The sequence below is a fragment of the Solanum pennellii genome, chromosome 11 (genome assembly GCF_001406875.1).
Source record: "Solanum pennellii chromosome 11, SPENNV200".
NCBI lineage: Eukaryota > Viridiplantae > Streptophyta > Magnoliopsida > Solanales > Solanaceae > Solanum > Solanum pennellii.
This window is the reverse complement of record NC_028647.1, coordinates 19,799,409-19,819,647: the sequence shown is the minus strand read 5'-3', so window position 1 is coordinate 19,819,647 and position 20,239 is coordinate 19,799,409. Positions and strand designations below refer to the sequence as shown.

Sequence of the window (20,239 nt, the reverse complement as noted above, 5' to 3'; positions counted from 1 at the left end):
TAAACTGGAGATTGTAAGATGGTAATTGAGTTTAAATTTGAAAGTTAAGTTCTAAATTGAAGCAAAAGGATGTAATATTCATAAAATGGAATAAAATAATTCTAGCAGTTGCATCACCTACTTGAGCTATATGGATATTGTTAAAGGTCCCAAACTTGATGGACCAAATTTAGGATTATAGTAATGGGATCACTTGATGCCCAAACCTATTAAAAGAAAATAAAAATCAAAGAAAGCCCAGCAGCCAAATCTGCAAAGGCCCAATATAGATAAAGCCCAAGTGAAAGCAACTTGGTGCATCACCTAGTTTGACATTTTGAGCTTCTTGATGTGCATAAGCAGGTGTGTCACCTACTTGAACAATTAGTGGCTGAAAATGGACCCCAAAAAAGGAGGTTCTAGAGGATATTTTTGTGGTCAATAAAGTTCCATATATATCCAATATGAGCAGATATTCTTCACCCATTTTAACACATAATATTGAGAATTATCTATCTCCAGCTCTCTCTCTCTTTTATCTTCAAGATTAAAATAGGAGTTATTAGGGTTCTTCAAGAAACCCTCATATCTGCAAAACAAGGCAAGTGAAAACACTTGGATTTTGCTTAATTCTCGCATGGATGATTAGAAAAAACATGTTTTTCATGCTCAAGTATAAATACAAAATCAAAAAATTTCAAGAAGCTAATGATCACTTCCTTAGTTATAAAGAGACCTTTTTCTTGTTCTTTGGTTTAAGTGTGAAGGGAACCTAAAGTTCTAGAAGAATTCAAGTTATAAGGAGAAGTTGCAGAAATTGAGGTAAGGTGACTGCCCATTTTTTTGTCTTCCTTATGTATGAGTTTGAGTGAGGAATTAGGGGTGTGCTGTAATAAAGAACTCAAGAGGGTTGTGAATTCAATAATTGGTTGTATGATAAAGAATATTTGGGGCTGTTCTATGTGTATTATTTTTGGTATAGCTTGGTTGATTTTGAGGAAAGGATATATAATGTATGTGTTGGACATAGAATGAGGGTGTGGTGATACACATTATGTTAAAGGGATGGATGGGTTCATTATCTGTCAAAGTTAGCTACTGTTTTACGAGGCTCACGGTGTGATAGCTGCTAATTATAGTTTACCATGACTTAAATTGTAGATTAAAACTGAAAAGGGGAGGCTGAATAGTGATAGTTATACCTGTCAGAGGATAAGTTATGCAAGGCTATTCGATTCTATATCCCTTTGGCATGAAATTTGATTCTTGCAATTAATACTAATGAGGTGATTCTCATAAGTTCTATTCCTAGAAAAGGAATCATAGTGGCAGCGTACTATCTCCAAATAGCTAACAATATTTCCCCCTCTCCGAAGTGCATAGAACTACTTCATTATATGTTCACTATTTTATATTTGTGAAATTATTCCCGCATGTGCTAGTTTAGAAATGGTATTTGCAAAAGCAAGTCTGGTGAATCCTCCTCTTTGTTGTTTGAAGTCAATTCTGTCATTAAACTCTTAAAGTAATGTGTTGATGTTACATAGCTCCTTATGCCATTGTTATCACCTTGAAGTATTATTTTCATGTCTTCTATTATTGGTCCGTACTTCCATATCTCCAAAATGGTTATGACCACCAAAATAATATCTCAAAAGAGTTACGATTATCCAAAGAACAATGACAAAAGAGTTATGAAATGATAAACAACAATGTCAAAGAATAAATAATCTAAGTGAAGAAATCTATATAATTACGGGTGGAAGCCTAGGAGCGAAAGCTTAGCATGGGTCGATCCTAACTGGTACATAAGGGTGGCAGCTCAGGGGCGAAAGCCTAGCATGGGCGCCCTATTGTTATAGAAGGGTTGCAGCTCAGGGACAAAAGCCTAGCATGGGCCGATCTCAAATTGTGTAATTATGAGGACCATATCGTAGGGGTTAATATGCCTAGCTGGTCACTTGTATCACATGCCCTACAAAGATATTATAACATACAGACAAGTAAAGAAAACAATGTAACTTACATGATCTCACAAGGGTAAGCAAATGTGGTCTTCTCTCCTGATGTATGCACTCATATGTTGATACTTGATTTCATTTGAGCCCTCATATTATATATGCTATATTGCCTACATATTCAGTATATTTTTCGTACTGACACCCCTCGCTGGGTACGCTGCATTTCATGCTGCAGGCACATGTACTCTAGCTAGTAGACCTCCTTAGTAGGAGGATACGACATTCAGATACTTTTGATGAGCTCCAGGTTGATCTGGAGCTTTACTGAGTCCTGTGTAAATTCATTTTGGTATTGTATCATAGTTAAGGGTAAGGCGGGGCCTACTCTAGGTCTTCTATCTTTTTAGAGGCTTTGTAGACGTATGTACATGGTTCAGTTGTGTCTTAAGGAGTTGTGGCCTCAACGCCAAGTCTTGTATATAACTTTTTGGGTCTACTTATGTTGGTTTTTATCGCTGCATCCTTTTTAAACTTGTCACGATTGTTATAGTTATATGCATAGTAAGAACATATTTCAGGTTGGTTCTGTTGGGCCCTTAGGGCATCGGGTGCTTGTCTGTCTTAATGGGATTTGAGGCATGACATCCGCTCATTTTATTCCCGTCAAGTCTACCTATTGGGTGGAGGGTTATGCAAAGGATCTTCATAGATGAGATTGTGTGTTGCCATAGTATTTCGTTATCCATCATATCGGATTGGGGTGCACAATTACATCTAGGTTCTAGAGGTCATTCCAAAAAGGAGTTGTTACCAAGGTGAAGTTAAGCACCGCTTTTCATCCTCAAATGGATGGTCAAGTGAAGTGTACAATTCAAACCCTTAAGGATATGATTAGAGCTTGTATTATTGAATTCAATGGAAATTGGTATAGACACTTGCCATTGGTTGAGTTTTCTTACAACAATAGTTACCATTCATCTATATCTATGGCTCCTTATGAAGCCTTGTATGGTAGGAGATGTATATATCCAATTGGAAGGTTCGAAGTGCACGATACTTCACTTTTGTATCTAAAAGTTTCGCCTATGAAAGGGGTGGTGAGATTTAAGGTTGCATACGAGTTGAGGTTACCAAGTGAATTGACTTTGGTTCATCTGGTGTTCCATGTTTTTATGCTTAAGAAGTGTATCAGTGATCCAGAGTCCATTCTTCCTATTGAAGTTCTAGGTGTTCAACAGACCTCTCTTATGAAGAGGTTACGATTCAAATCTTTGATAGATAATTGAAGAAGTTAAGAAATAAAGAGGTGGCTTCCCTAAAGGTGTTATGAAAGAATCACCTAGTTGAGGGTGCAACATAGGAGATCGAGGCCGACATGAAGTCCCGTTACCCTCATATATTTGATAACCAAGGTTAGTTGCTTTTACTATTAATAAAAATAATGATTAAACTTGACGTTGTTTTGATTTTTGGTAAGGTTTTGCAAAAATATTCATGTTACATTGAATTATAGTGAACTTATGCCTATTGACTTGAAAATGTTGTTTTTACTTGTTTTGAGTTTATGTTGTGCATTTTTGTATATTGTGCCTTCATGAATTGTATTGAGCATGTTTATATGTGTTGAAGAAAGCCTTGGCATAATGAATAAGCATGAAATGAATGATGAACTCTTATTATTTGAAAATAATGTTTTGAGTTGCATTTGGTAAAAGGTCATGTAATTATGTTAATTTTGATTGTAACTCATGTTTTGATGTGTTGTTGTTTGTTGGGTTGCTAGTCTTGAGTCTATTCCTTCCTTTAAAAAATTTTTAGTGTCATTCAGGGACGAATGTTCCTAAGGGGTGGATAATGTAATACTCCAAAATTCTAAAGCCTAATTTAGAGCCTAACATGAGAGTCTAATAGTTGTAAAAGTAAGGTCAATTATAAGGTATTTGAGTCATTTAGGAAGTGTTAGAATCAAAACTTCATGGAACGTCCAGAAAGTCTGAAAACTAGTTCAAGAGGTGCTAGCATGCCTTAGCCTATTTGACTAAGTTTTAAGAGTTGGAAAATGATGAAATTGGATGGTAAGGTGTCTAACACGTAGTAGAGTTAGTTTATAGTCAAAACGTCTGCGTATGATTCCCCAAGGACCAACAAAGGGCCCTTGAGAAGGACCCTTACACTGTGGAAAAAAGCTGCCCAAAGGCAGTGCCTACCCATGAGTTGCAGGCGACGAGGCGTCATTGGATCGGGGCGTCGATGCCTCCTTCGACCAACACTTAGACATTTTTTCTAATGGTCAAATTGGACCAGTCTCTGACACCAACGATGTGTGTGCAGGACAGAGGGGCACATGGGTGTCAAATGACCAACGACCCGTCAGTTAGGGTCTCGTAGGTCAGGCCCCTGTGTTACTTAATTCATTTAATTAGTTAGTTTAGTTAGGAGGTTAATTAGGGATTAGGGGGTGGTTAATGAAGTTAGTTAAGTCCCTATATAAACTACCCTAAGCCTAAACCTCACTTAACCCTCATAATTTCCCAAACCCAAATTGCTCTTCCTTCTCTCTCCCAAAGAAACCCCATTGAAGACTTATCAAGGAAGGGTTCTAGGGATTTAAAGGATAAACTTTATAAATCAAACTTCATCAATTAGTGTTGTATGGGATTTCTTTCACCTTTGGGATCTCTTTTCCCAAAGGGCTCCTTCAAATTGAGATTTCAAAAGTATGAAATTCAAGTGGGGTTTCTTCCATTACGAAATTGATCTTGTGAATTGCTTTGTTTAAGATTTTTTTGGTTATAATGAGTATATTAACATATATTATGGTTACATTATACTAATTCTTGATGCATTGACCTAGTTTGTGGAAAGATAACCTTTTTCCCTTAACCCTAGGTTGTTATCTTGAATTGAATTGTATAGTATTGATATAATTTGCTTGGTTAGTGTGTGAATTACTATCCTATGTTGTTATCATGCTAAATTAATATATTGTAATCCAACTATGCTATTTCTTGAATAATTGACTTAGATCATGAACTTGACCTAAGTCTCTAATTCTAGGCTATGAACTAGTAATGAATTGTTGTGTAGTGATTCAATTAACTTCATTATTTTGTTGGTTACTATTATGTGATAATATTACACCCATTGTTGGATTGAATTGGAGGGTTGATGGTAAGACCTTGATGATAAAATTGTGAAGGAGATTAGGTAAGTCTTATGATCTCTATTCTTTACTTCAATTATGATTACTTGTGATTAAGTGATGATGTTGTGTTGAAGTATACCTTATGTTAAGATTGCTAGGGTTGGTATGATGTTGAATTGTAAATTCTTGAACTATGGATTGTGAGTTGTTAGCTAAGATGTAAATGTTATAAGGATGGTGTTAACTACCAATGTACCTTATCATGATGTGATTACATAATGTGTTAACCTGACATGTATGAATTGTAATGAAAGGAAAATACTCATGCAATTTTTATTGAGCTATGATGATGATTATATAAGGCATAGACCCTATGACCTACATTAATCTATGATGATGAATAAAGGCATTAAAGACATTTCAAAAAGGAATCTTGCGTAGCACCGAGTGAACTAGAGTGATGAGTGTCCCTTCTCAAATAAGGAAGGTAGGATCACTAATGTACTCGTGAGATTGGAGACTATAATGCATGTAGCATAAGGAGGGTCCCAACTATATCTCCTAGTTCTTTAACTATGGTACCCCCATAGGAATACTAGCTAGTGTATCCACAATAGATGCTATGTTCATGTTTTGGTACTACTTTGACAAGTATTCTGCCTTCCTTCGGTGTAGGGTTCCATGAAACCGGATTCCACATTAGCTCATATGGTCTATGTCGGTTAAGGCAAGATGTTCCAAAGAGGTAAAATGAACTAAAGGAATGAACTCTAACTAAGATGACCTAAGGGGTTTAGCCTAGTCTAGGTAGGGGTATAGGACTCTACCTACTCATTGCACTAGTATCCTTGAGGGAAGTGTTAGGAGGATGTTCTTATAAATGTATATGCTTATAAACGTAAATGATATGTATATGATGATCTTATATGTTGAAGATACTATATGATGTTGGTTTCACCTATAACATGTTTTCGGTCTCTAATGCTAAAGTATGGTGCTATGTACTCTTAATGACATCTTATGTGAAGTTGGACATTGTTTATGGTTCTTGTTAGGTTTACTACATTAAGTAAGGTTATGGGGATTCGCTTAGTCATTGCACTAGTATACTTAGTGAGGGTTCATGAGTTTTGCTTCGGTTATAATGTTATTAACTTTTATCCACGCTTGTTGATGTTATGACTTGAGGTTAGAGTTGTCTTGACTATATAATTATGTTGATATAAATGTTGGCTTGATTAGAATCAGTATGGTTGGTCCTGTGATGTACATGATCTTGTCTTAATGAATATGTTTTATTGATTGTTATGATTTCTTGAAATGTGCACAAGGCTTTTCAAAGTAAATTGCATACTTTATTGGAAGGTCCCTGTTTAGCATGATTTTATGTTGTGTGCACATATGGTCTCATATTTAGTACAAGTAATATGCTAACCCCATTTTCTCCCTTTTCCCCCAACATTTTAGGTTCTGGTCGTTGAAGTCCTGTGACGAGTTTTGAAGGAAGGATTGGATTCTCATTGTCATGCCTCAAAACCCATTAAGACGGACAGACACCCGATGCCCTAAATGCCCGAGAGAACCAACTTGCAACCTGTTCTTACTGTGCATATAACTATAACAATTGCGGCAAGTTAACCTAGGATGCAGCGATACAAAACAACATAAGTAGGTCCAAAAGTTATATACAAGAATTGGCCGTTGAGGCCACAACTCCTTAAGACACAACTGAACCATGAATATATGTCTACAAAGCCTCTAAAAGATAAAAGACTAGATTAGGTCGGCACAGACCCTGCCTTACCCTTAACTATGATACAATACCAAAATGAATTTATGCAAGACTGAATAAAGCTCTGAATCAACTTGGAGCTCACCCAAAAGTAGTAGAGTTTCGTGTTCTCCTACTGAGGAGGTCTACTAGCTGGAGTACCTGTTCCTGCAGCATAAAAAGCAGCGTCCCCCGCGAGAGACGTCAGTACGAAAAAATGTACTGAATGTCTAAGGCAATAACATATGTAATACGAGAGCTCAAATGAAATCAAAGTAGCAACATATGAGTGCATAAATAAGGAGAGAAGACCACCTTTGCTTACTCTTGTAGGATAAGGTAAGTTACATTCTTTTCTTTACTTTTCTATATGTTATAATCTTTTTAGGGCATGTGATACAAGTGACCAACTAATCAGTGGTAGAAGAGGATGACCCATTCTAGGCGTATTAACCCCTGGGATAGGGTCCTCAGAATTACACAACTTGCGATCGGCCCATGCTAGGCTTTCGCCCCTGAGCTGCCACCCTTCTATACCAATAGGAATCGACCCATGCTAGGCTTTTGCTCCTGATCTGCCACCCTTATGTACCAGTTGGGATCGACCCATGCTAAGCTTTCGCCCCTGGGCTGCCATTTGTAATTATATAGATTTTTTCACTTAGATTCTTTAATCTTTGAGATTGTTGTTTATCAGTTCATAACTCTTTTGAGATGTCATATTGGTGGTCATAATCATTTTGGAGATATGGAAGTACATACCAGTAATAGAAGACATGAAAATAATACTTCAAGGAAATAACAATGACATAAGGAGCTATGTAACATCAATACATTACTTTAAGAGATTAATGACACAATTGACTTCGAACAACAAAGAGGAGGATTGAAAGACTTGCTTTTGCAATTTCTATTTTTATACCAGCACAAGGGGGATAATTACACAAGTATAAAATAGTGAACAGGTAAAGAAGTAGTTCTATGCACTATGGAGATGGGGAAATATTATTAGCTATTTGGAGATAGTACGTTGCCACTATGTTTCCTTTTCTAGGAATAGAATTTGTGAGATTCACTTCATTGATATTAATTGCAGGTGTCAGATTTCACGCCAAAGGGATATAGAATCGAGTCGCCTTACATACCTTATCCTCGGACTGATATACTATCACGATTACGCCTCCCCTTTTTGGTTTTAATCTACAATTTAAGTCATGATAAACTAAAATTAGCAGCTATCACACCGTGAGCCTTGTAAAACAGTAGCTAACTTTGACTGATAATGAGCCCATACAAACCCTTAACATAATGTGTATCACCACACCCTCATTCTCTGTCCATCACATACATTATACATCCTTTTCCCAAGATCGACCAAGCTACGCCACTAGTAATATACATAGAACAGCCCCAAATATTCTTTATCATACAACCAAGTATTGAACTCACCACCCCTTGAGTTCTTCATGAAAGCACACCATTCATTCCTCACTCAAACTCTTACATAAGGAAGACAAATGGAGCAGTCACCTTACCTCATTTCTGCAACTTCTCCTTATAACTTGAACTTTTTTAGAACTTCAGCATCCCTTCACACTTGAACCAAAGAAGAAAGAAAGATATTTTAATAACTAAGGAAGTGAGCAGTAGCTGCTGGAAATATTCTGCCTATGTAGTTATATTAGAGCATGAATAACATGCTTTCCTAATAAGCTAAATCCATGAGTTTTCACTTACCTTGGTTTGCAGATATAAGGTTTCTTCAAGATACCTTGAAAACTTTAAGGCTGTTGGTTTAATCCTTGAGAGAAAATAGAGAGAGAGCTGGAGTTAAATTTTATTTTTATGTGTTAAAATGGGTGAAGAATATCTGCTCATATTGGATATATATAGAGGTTTATTGACCACAAAAATATCCTCTAGAACCTCCTTTTTCTGGGTCCATTTTTAGCCACTAATTGGTCAAGTAGGTGATGCACCTACTTGTGCACATCAAGCAGCTCGAAAGGTCAAACTAGGTGATGCACCTAGTTGCTTTCACTTGGGCTTTATCCACATTTGGCCTTGGAAGATTTGGCTGCTGGGATTTCTTTCAAATTTTATTTTCATTTAATAGGGTTGGGCTTCAAGTGACATCCCATTAATATAAGCCTAAATCTGGTCCATCAAACTTTGCCCTTTAACTAAATTATAGCTTAAGTAGGTGATGCAGCTGCTAGCTTAAATTTAGTCAAGCAAGCAGCTAAATTATTTTATTTCAATTTCTGAATGTCATTCTTCAACTTAGCACTTAACTTTTAACTTTAAGCTCAATTACCACCTTACTATATATACTTAAATACTTTCCGTCAGAGTTAACTTGCAATGCACATGCTGAAACGTGCAAGGCATTACATCACCTTTCGAGCTAGTTTGAACCAACACTAACCATATAAGTAACATGATCCCTCACTTAAATTATAAGTCTATGTCAAGTATCACATGAATAGAACTAGGATATACATAATACAGGCCGTCACATCCTTCCCCCCTTAGATCATTTGTCCTCAAATGTTAGCAATGTGGTCCAGCCCAAACAAGTTCAAGCCTAAGTTAGTACTACTATTAATCACATTGAACATATAAACTTATACTTGTCAACGCCTCCACTAACATTTTGATCTTTCTCACCAGTCGGGAAGAGGTGAGGATACTTCAATTTCATTGCTTCTTCCACTTCCCATGTAACTTCTTCTACTTGTTGGTTTCTCCATAGTACTTATACAGAAGCTACTTCTTTATTTCTTAACTTCCTAACTTGTCGATCGAGAATAGAAATGGGTACTTCTTCATAAGTGAGATCTCTCGTAACCTGTACATATTAAGTAGGAGTAAAATGAGATGGGTCACCTACGCATTTTCGTAGCATTAATACATGAAACACGGATGAACTGATGAAAGCTCTTGTGGTAGCTCTAACTCATAGGCTACGTGACCGAATTTTCGGATAATCTTATATGGCCCTATATAGTGCTGGACTCAGCTTTACCTTTTTACCAAACCTCATTAACCCTTCCATCGGAGACACCTTCAAGAACACCCAATCCCCCATAGAAAATTATAGTCCCCTCCTTCTAATATATGCGTATGATTTATGTCAACTTTGAGATGTTTCTATCCTCTGCTGTATAACTTCGACTTTTTCCATAGCTTGATGAACAAGATCTTGCCCAAATAAGGCAGATTCACCTGTTTCGAACCAGCCAATTGGTGATCTACAATTTCGACCATATAAAGCTTCATAAGGTGACATTTTAATGCTCGAATAGTATTGTTATAAGCAAATTCATTAAGTGGTAGGTGATCATCCTAGCTACCCTTGAAATCTAATATACAAGCTCGCAGCATATCCTCAAGTGTCTGAATTGTACCTTCTGCCTGGCCATCCGTTTGAGGATGAAAGACTTTACTTAAATTCACTTGTGTTCCCAAACTCTTTTGAAACGACTTACAAAAACTTGCAGTGAATTGAGCTCCTCTATCAGATATTATAGAGATTGGCACTCCATGTAGTCGAACTATCTCTTTAATGTACAACCTTGCATACTCTTCAGCTGTATAAGTAGTCTTCACTGGCAAGAAGTGCGCTGCTTTGGTAAGTCTGTCAACTTTTATCCATATGAAGTCAAACTTCCCGGATGAGTGAGGCAAACCAGTGACAAAATCCATGTTGATCATGTCCCATTTCCAAATTGGAAGTTCTATATGTTGCATGTAACCTCTGGGCTTTTGGTGTTCTACTATTACCTGTTGATAATTTGGACACTGAGCCACGAATTATGCAATGTTCTTCTTCATGTCCCCCCACCAATACGTTTCTTTCAAGTCATGATACATTTTAGTTGACCCCGGATGAACAGAGTATCTTGAATTATGTGCTTCCATCATGATCCTCTTTCTTAGTTCATCTATATTAGGTACACACAATCTGTTTTGACATCGAAGTACTCCATCTTTCTTAACCTCAAATGCTTTTGTCATACCATGTAGTACATTCTCTTTAAGTTGTAAAAGAATTGGATCAGTGTACTGCTTCTCTAAAGAATTGGATCAGTGTACTGCTTCTCTTTCACTTCCACTACTAATGAGCATTCTGCCGCATTTTGCACAATAACCCCTTCGTCTTGAGATTCAAGAAGGTGAACACCCAAGTTCACTAGTTGGCACAGATCCTTAGTCATACCTTGTCTTTCCATAGACTTCCCATAAGTGCTTGACATTATTTTACGGCTTAAAGCATCAGCTACTACATTAGCTTTACCGGGATGATATAAGATGTCAATGTTATCATCTTTTAATAGCTCCAGCCACCTTCGCTGCCTCAGATTTAAGTCCTTTTGCTTAAAGATATATTTCAAGCTTTTCTGATCAGTGTATATGTCAACATGAACTCCATACAAGTAGTGGCACCATATATTAAAAGCAAACACTACTGCTGCTAGCTCTAGATCATGGGTGGATAATTTTTCTCATGTGGCCGCAACTTCCTTGAGCCATAAGCTATAACTTTACCATGCTGCATCAATACACAACCCAAGCCCACTCCCGAAGCATCACAGTACACTACATAGCCTTTGGTACCTTCTGGAAGTACCAACACAAGCATAGAAGTTAATTTGCTCTTCAGCTCTTGGAAGCTTCTTTCACACTCATCACTTCACTGAAACTTGGTTTCTTTTTATGTGTTAGATTTGTTAAGGGTGCAGCCATGCAAGAGAATCCTTCAACAAACCTTTTGTAACAACCTGCCAATCCAAGAAAACTACGGATCTCCGTAGGCGTTGTAGGTCTTGGCCAGTTTTTCACAGCTTCTATTTTCTGGTTATCAACCCTTATTCCTTCCTGGGATACAATATGACCTAGGAATGCCACATATTTCAACTAGAACTCACATTAAGAGAACTTTGCATACAATTTACAATCACGGAGAATTTGTAAAACCTGCCGCAAGTGATTAGCATGATCCTCTTCCGATCTTGAATACACCAAAATGTCATCTATAAAAACTATCACGAACACATCTAAAAATGGTTTGAACACCCTATTCATCAAATCCATAAAATCTGCTGGTGCATTTGTTAGCCCGAATGACATGACTAAGAACTCAAAATGACCAGACCGTGTTTGGAAAGCTTACTTGGCTATATCTTTGTTCTTGACCCCCACTTGGTGATAACCTAACATCAGGTCGATCTTTGAAAAACACCTAGCACCTTCTAATTGATCGAACAAATCACCAATTCTAGGGAGGGGATATTTGTTCTTAATTGTTACCTTATTCAACTGCCAGTAGTCGATACACATTCTTAACGAGCCATCTTTTTTATGTACAAATAAAACTGGTGCTCCCCATGGGGACATACTAGGCCTTATGAATCCTTTTTTAATAAGTCTTTTAATTGGTCCTTCAACTCTCGTAATTCTGCCGGAGCCATTCTATAAGGAAGAATTGAGATAGATTGAGTATCTGGAAGCACATCAATACCAACTCTACTTCTCGTTCTGGAGGCAAACCTGGAAGATCTTCGGGAAACACATCTGGAAATTCATTTACCACCGGAATGGATTCAAGGGTTGGTGGCTCCGCATCTACATTTTTCACTCTACCAGATGGCATATGTATCCTTTGGACATCATCTTCTTTGCCTTAAGATAAGAAATAAATTTACCTCTTGGCGCCCCAATATTACCTTTCCATTCGAGGACTACCTCTTTTGGAAACTTGAAATGCACTATGTTTGTTCGGAAATCTACTGTGGCATAACAAGAAGATAACCAATCCATACCCATTATAACATCAAAATCTACCATGTCTAGCCAATGTATCGCAACCACAAACAGTTACAATGCAATTACGATAAACCCTTCTAGCTATAATAGACTCACCAATCGGTGTAGATACTTCAAATGGCTTCACTAATAATTCTGGTGTTCTTTTGAACTTTCCAGCAATCCATGGTGTAACATATGATAGTGTAGACCCCGGATCAATTAATGCATATACTACAATATGTGAAAAGATGGATAATGTACCTGTAACCACATTTGGCGAGGCTTCTGAATTTTGTCGATCCCCTAGTGCATATGTGTGATTCTGACCTCCACTAGAACTAGCTGCTCCCCTAGCTCCTCTACCACGACGTGTAGGCATATGTAGTACCCTACCTAAATAAGGGGTTGATGAGGTCGACACAACAACTGATCTAGTTGGTTGTGCAACGCCACCCGCTCCCCTATGAGGGCAGTTTCTCATCATATGCCCTGGTGTGCCACAACAAAAACAAACATCCGTCCCAAACCTGAATGAACCTAGATGATTCCTCCCACACTGTTTACAAGGCTGTCGTGGAGGGCTTGATTGGCTCGTACTTCCCTGCTCTTGATGACTCGCTATTTGTGAGCCTTGGATTTCACTTCTTTGCCCAAACCCATTGCCCCTAGCTGTAGAGTAGAAAGATGTAGAGTAGAAAGATGACGTCCTAGGTGGTCTGTTAGAGAACCGAGGCCTGCATCCTTGCTATATCCATATCTTTATTCAATGAAGCAATTGTACAGTCTCTAACCAGATATGAATTTAATATATACACAAATTGATAAACTCTATCCTCAATAGTACCTACTACACTAGGAGCATACCTGGCAAAGGAATTAAATTTGAGACTATACTCTCTCACACTCATATTTCCTTGGTGGAGATTTAAGAACTGATCCGCACGAGCCTCTCATCTCTCCATGGCAGATAATGATCAAGGAATGCCTTTTTGAACTCTTTCCACATAGATGAAGGTGCATTTGTTCCTCTAGATTGCTTCCAAGCTTCATACCACAATATAGCCACACCCTTTAATCTGTATGCAGCTAGCTCAAGTGCTTCTTTACCACTTAGATGCATAATATTCAAAGTGCGTTTGATTTGATCTATAAGGTATTGCGGATCTTCATTAGGGTCTGACCCGGTAAATGATGGAGGGTCAAAGTTAAGAAAATCACGTATCCGTGTTCCAGCTGATCTATCTACGCCACTAGTACCTGCAACTGGACCTTCTTGCCTTTAGCCTTGACCAGCAACTATACGAGTCAATAATTTGACTGCATTTCTCAAATCTTGCTCTGTAGCATTGATAAAGGGTTCCTGAGGTTCATCTTCCCTCCTTAGTTCATCTTGAGCCCCACTTTGAATAGCTTTACTTGGTGGTGGTTGTTGGTCCCTTCTGGGGCAGCCACATCTACTTGTTTACCAGAACATTGAATCCTTCTCGTAACCGGCATCTTTTTTGCTATGATAAAACAATTGAGAAATTAGATATGATTCACCTACAACACTGGTTCTATCGTACGATCTAAGAAATGAAAGAAATGAGACAACTCCTACATGTCCCGTAGCCTCCTGTTTAAAGATGTTCTGGACAGCACATCCATAAGCAAGACTCTACACAGACACGGCTTTGTAGACTCCCTAGGATGACCTGCTCTGATACCACTTTTTGTCACGCCTCAATACCCAGTAAGACGGACAGGCACTCGATGCCCAAAAGGCCCGAGAGAACCAACCTACAACCTGTTCTTACTGTGCATATAACTATAACAATTGTGGCAAGTTCACCTAGGATGCAGCGATATGAAACAACATAACTAGGTCCAAAAGTTATATACAAGACTTGGCCGTTGAGGCCACAACTCCTTAAGACACAACTGAACCATGTACAACGTATACAAAGCCTCTAAAAGATAGAAGACTAGAGTAGGTCGGGACAGACCTCGCCTTACCCTTAACTACGATACAATACCAAAATGAATTTACCAAAGACTCAATAAAGCTCATAATCAACTTGGAGCTCTCCCAAAAGTAGCAGAGTTTGGTGTGCTCCTACTGAGGAGGTCTACTAGCTGGAGTACCTATGCCTGCAGCATGAAATGCAGCGTCCCCGCAAGGGACGTCAATACTAAAAATGTACTGAATATGAAAGGCAATAGCATATGTAATACGAGAGCTCAAATGAAATCAAATAGCAACATATGAATGAGTGCATAGATTAGGAGAGAAGACCACCTTTGCTTACTCTTGTGGGAACAAGTAAGTTACATTGTTTTCTTTACTTTTCTGTATGTCATAATCTTTATAAGACATGTGATACAAGTGACCAGCTGACCAGTGGTAGAAGAGGATGATCCACGCTAGGCTTATAACCCCTGGGATGCGATCCTAAGAACTATACTACTTGGGCCCATGCTAGGCTTTCGCCCCTGAGCTGCCACCCTTCTATACCAATAGGGATCGACCCATGCTATGCTTTCGCCCCTGAGTTGCCGACCTTATGTACCAGTTGGGATCAACCCACCCTCGGCTTTCGCCCCTGGGCTGCAACCCGTAATTATATAGAATTCTTCACTTAGATTCTTTAATCTGTGAGATTTTTGTTTATAAGTTCATAACACTTTTGAGATGTTATTTTGGTGGTCATAATCATTTTGGAGATATGGAAGTATGGACCAGTAATAGAAGACATTAAAATAATACTTCAAGAAAATAACAGTGACATAAGGAGTTATGTAACATCAACACATTACTTTAAGAGATTAATGACACAACTGACTTCAGACAACAAAGAGGAGGATTCACAGACTTGCTTTTGCAATTATCATTTCTATATCAGCACATGGGGGATAATTACACAAGTACAAAATAGTTAACAAATAAAGAAGTAGTTCTATGCAGAGAGGGGGAAATATTGTTAGCTATTTGGAGATAGTACGCTGCCACTATGTTTTCTTTGTTAGGAATAGAAACTTATGAGATTCACTTCATTAATATTAATGGCAGGTGTCAGATTTCATGACAAAGGGATATAGAATCGAATAGCCTTACATTTCATGCCGAAGGGATATAGAATCGAATAGCCTTACATACCTTATCCTCGGACTGATATACTATCACGATTCAGTCTCCCCTTTTTGGTTTTAATCTACAATTTAAGTTATGGTAAACTAAAATTAGCAGTTATCACATCGTGAGCCTTGTAAAACAGTAGCTAACTTTGACTGATAATGAGACCATACAGCCCTCAACATAATGTGTATCACCACACCCTCATTCTCCGTCAATCACATACATTATACATCCTTTTCCCAAGATCAACCAAGCTGCGCCAACAGTAATATACATAGAACAGCCCCAAATATTCTTTATCATACAACCAAGTATTGAACTCACCACCCCCTTGAGTTCTTCATTAAAGCACACCACTAATTCCTCACTCAAACTCATACATAAGGAAGACAAAAATGGAGCAGTCACCTTAACTCAATTTCTGCAACTTCTCCTTATAACTTGAATTCTTTTTGAACTTCAGCTTCCCTTCACACTTGAACCACAGAAGAAAGAAACGTATTTTAATAACTAAGGAAGTGAGCAGTAGCTGCTGGAAATATTCTGCCTATGTAGTTATATTAGAGTATGGATAACATGTTTTCCGAATCATCCATGGGAGAATTAAGCTAAATCCATGAATTTTCACTTACCTTGGTTTGAAGATATAAGGGTTTCTTCAAGAACCCTAGAAAACTTTAAGGTTGTTGTTTTAATCCTTGACAGAAAAGAGAGAGAGAGAGCTGGAGTTAAATTTTATTTTTATGTGTTAAAATGGGTGAAGAATATCTGCTCATATTGGATATATATAGAGTTTTATTGACCACAAAAATATCCTCTAGAACCTCCTTTTTCTGGGTCCATTTTTAGCCACTAATTGGTCAAGTAAGTTGATGCACTTGCTTGTGCACATCAAGCAGCTCAAAAGGTCAAACTAGGTGATGCACCTAGTTGCTTTCGCTTGGCTTTATCCATATTGGGCCGTGGCAGATTTGGCTGCTGGGATTTCTTTCAAATTTTATTTTCATTTTATAGGTTTGAGCTTCAAGTGACAGCACATTAATATAAGCCTAAATCTAGTCCATCAAACTTGGCCCTTTATCTATATAGCTTAAGTAGGTGATGCTGATGCTAGCTTAAATTAAGCCAAGCAAGCAGCTTAATTATATTATTTCAATTTCTGAATGTTAACCCCTTGTTCTTCAACTTAGCACTTAACTTTTAACTTTAAGCTCAATTACCACCTTACTATATCTACTTAAATACTTTTCGTCAGAGTTAACTTGCAATACACATGCTGAAACGTGCAAGGCGTTACATCACCTTCCGAGCTAGTTTAAACCAACACTAACCATATAAGAAACAGTATCCCTCAATGGCGGATCTAGGATTTTAAGGTTGTGGGTGCTCTGAAGTGAAACTGTAAATAATATGTGTTAACAATGAGATTCGAACCTTGGTACAACAACACTAAAAGAGTCTTAAGTACCCATCCTAGAACCATTGGGCCAACTATATGATTTATTCATTGGGTGCTCTATGTTAATTTTATACAAATACCTATACATAGATATATATATTTCGTAACGAAATTAATGGGTGCTCGAGCAGCCGGCGGACACCATGTGATCCGCCCCTGGTATCCCTCACATACACTATAAGTCTATGTCAAGTATCACATGAATAGAACTAGCATATACATAATGCAGACCGTCACATCCTTCCGCCCTTAAAACATATGAGTGCATAGGTTAGGAGAGATGAGCACCTTGGCTTACTCTTGTGGGATCAAGTAAGTTACATTCTTTTCTTTACTTTTCTGTATGTTATAATCTTTGTAGGGCATGTGATACAAGTGACCACCTGATCTGTGGTAGAAGAGGATGACCCATGCGAGACGTATTAACCCTGGGATGCGGTCCTCATAATTACACCACTTGGGATCGACCCATGCTAGGATTTCGCCCTTGATCTACCACGCTTCTATACCAATAGGGATCCGCCCATGCTAGGCTTTCGCCCCTGCGCTGCCTCCCTTCGATACCAATAGGGATCGGCCCATGCTAGGCTTTCGCCCCGTAGCTGCCACCCTTATGTACCAGTTGGGATCGACCCATGCTAGGCTTTCGCCCCTAGGCTGCCACCTGTTATTATATTGATTTCTTCACTTAGATTCTTTAATATTTGAGATTGTTGTTTATCAGTTCATAACTCTTTTGAGATGTTATTTTGGTGGTCATAATCATTTTGGAGATATGGAAGTATTGACTAGTAATAGAAGACATGAAAATAATATTTCAAGGAAATAACAATGACATAAGAAACTATGTAACATCAACGCATTACTTTAAGGGATTAATGACACAATTACAACAAAGAGGAGGATTCACATACTAGATTTTACAATTACCATTTCTATACCAGCACATGGGGGATAATTACACAAGTATAAAATATTGAACAGATAATGAAGTAGTTTTATGCACTACGGTGATGGGGAAATATTGTTAGCTATTTGGGGATAGTACGCTACCACTATGTTTCCTTTTCTAGGAATAGAACTTATGAGATTCACTTCATTGATATTAATTGCAGGTGTCAAATTTCATGACAAAGGGATATAGAATCGAATAGCCTTACATACTTATCCTCGAACTGATATACTATCACGATCAGCCTCCCCTTTTTGGTTTTAATCTACAATTTAAGTCATGGTAAACTAAAATTAGCAGCTATCACACTGTGAGCATTGTTAAACAGTAGCTAACTTTGACTGATAATGAGCCCATACAGCCCTTAACATAATGTATATCACCACACCCTCATTCTCTGTCCATCACATACATTATACATCCTTTTTTCAAGATTAACCAAGCTGCGCCAACAGTAATATACATAGAACAGCCCCAAATATTCTTTATCATACAACCAAGTATTGAACTCACCACCCCCTTGAGTTCTTCATTAAAGCACACCACTAATTCCTCACTCAAACTCATACATAAGGAAGACAAAAATGGAGCAGTCACCTTAACTCAATTTCTGCAACTTCTCCTTATAACTTGAATTCTTTTTGAACTTCAGCTTCCCTTCACACTTGAACCACAGAAGAAAGAAACGTATTTTAATAACTAAGGAAGTGAGCAGTAGCTGCTGGAAATATTCTGCCTATGTAGTTATATTAGAGTATGGCTAACATGTTTTCCTAATCATCCATGGGAAAATTAAGCTAAATCCATTATTTTTCACTTACTTTGGTTTGCAGATATGAGGGTTTCTTCAAGAACCATAGAAAATTTTAAGGTTGCTGGTTTAATCCTTGAGAGAAAAGAGAGAGAGAGAGAGCTGGAGTTAAATTTTACTTTTAATGGTTAAAATGGGTGAAGAATATCTGCTCATATTGGATATATATAGAGCTTTATTGACCACAAAATAATCCTCTAGAACCTCCTTTTTTGGGGGTCTATTTTTAGCCACTAACTGGTCAAGTAGGTGATGCACCTTCTTGTGCACATCAAGCAACTCGAAAGGTCAAACTAGGTGATGCACCTAGTTGCTTTCGCTTTGGCTTTATCCATATTGGGCCTTGGAAGATTTGGCTGTTGGGATTTTTTTCAAATTTTATTTTCATTTAATAGGGGTGGGATTTCAAGTGACAGCCCATTAATATAAGCCTAAAATCTAATCAATCAAACTTGGCCCTTTAACTATATTATAGCTTAAGTAGGTGATGCAGCTGCTAGCTTAAATTAAGCCAAGCAAGCAGCTCAATTATTTTATTTCAATTTCTGAATGTTAATCCCTTGTTCTTCAACTTAGCGCTTAACTTTTAACTTTAAGCTCAATTACAACCTTAATATATCTACTTAAATACTTTTTGTCAGAGTTAACTTGCATTACACCTGCTGAAACGTGGAAGGCGTTACATGAGCTTCCAAGCTAGTTTAAACCAACATTAACCATATAGTAAACATGATCCTTCACCTATACTATAATTCTATGTCAAGTATGACATGAATAGAACTAGCATATACATAATACAGATAGTCACACTCATTCTCCAAATGGGGTAGGTCCTCACTACTTCGAGGACAATGTCACTTTCTAACATTGGATGTTGATTAGTCTTAAAACAATATGTTCATTTCCTTTCATTTGAGTACTAAAGATTGTATAGCCTATATATGGATTTTATCATATTGATGTATGGGCAATGCCCAATTGTTATACTTTGTTCAGATGGTTATGAGATGAGACATCCGGTTTTAAGACTATATATATGTATATGTGCAATAAAAGTAGAAGACTCAGTGATCTTCTTATGCGAAGGATCTATGTATACTCGATACAAATATATATTATCTGTATGTGAAAGGTCTATGTAAACCTCATGATAGATAGAAGAAAAGTTTTTAAATTTTCCTCATTTTAAACCTATGAATGTAATGATGTAAGCTAAGAGGCTAGAGGGTGATCCC

The 20,239-nt window shown here is 37.7% G+C and overlaps 2 long non-coding RNA genes across 4 annotated transcripts; one reads left to right on the top strand and one right to left on the bottom strand.

Moving 5' to 3' along the window:
- The first annotated feature begins 476 nt into the window (after positions 1–476).
- LOC107003453 lies at positions 477–9,189 on the top strand. Its single transcript, XR_003575008.1, has 2 exons — positions 477–3,352; positions 6,553–9,189. It is a non-coding gene; the product is annotated as an uncharacterized LOC107003453 (long non-coding RNA).
- On the bottom strand, positions 6,889–19,941 carry LOC114074676. 3 transcript variants are annotated; one of them, XR_003575007.1, is made up of 3 exons: positions 15,804–19,941; positions 12,929–14,797; positions 6,889–7,024 (listed from the first exon to the last, which is right to left on the bottom strand). It is a non-coding gene; the product is annotated as an uncharacterized LOC114074676 (long non-coding RNA). The 3 variants fall into 3 exon arrangements; XR_003575006.1 differs by having other exon boundaries at positions 12,929–16,257; positions 16,415–19,941; XR_003575004.1 differs by having other exon boundaries at positions 12,929–18,857; positions 19,015–19,941.
- Positions 19,942–20,239: the final 298 nt, after the last annotated feature.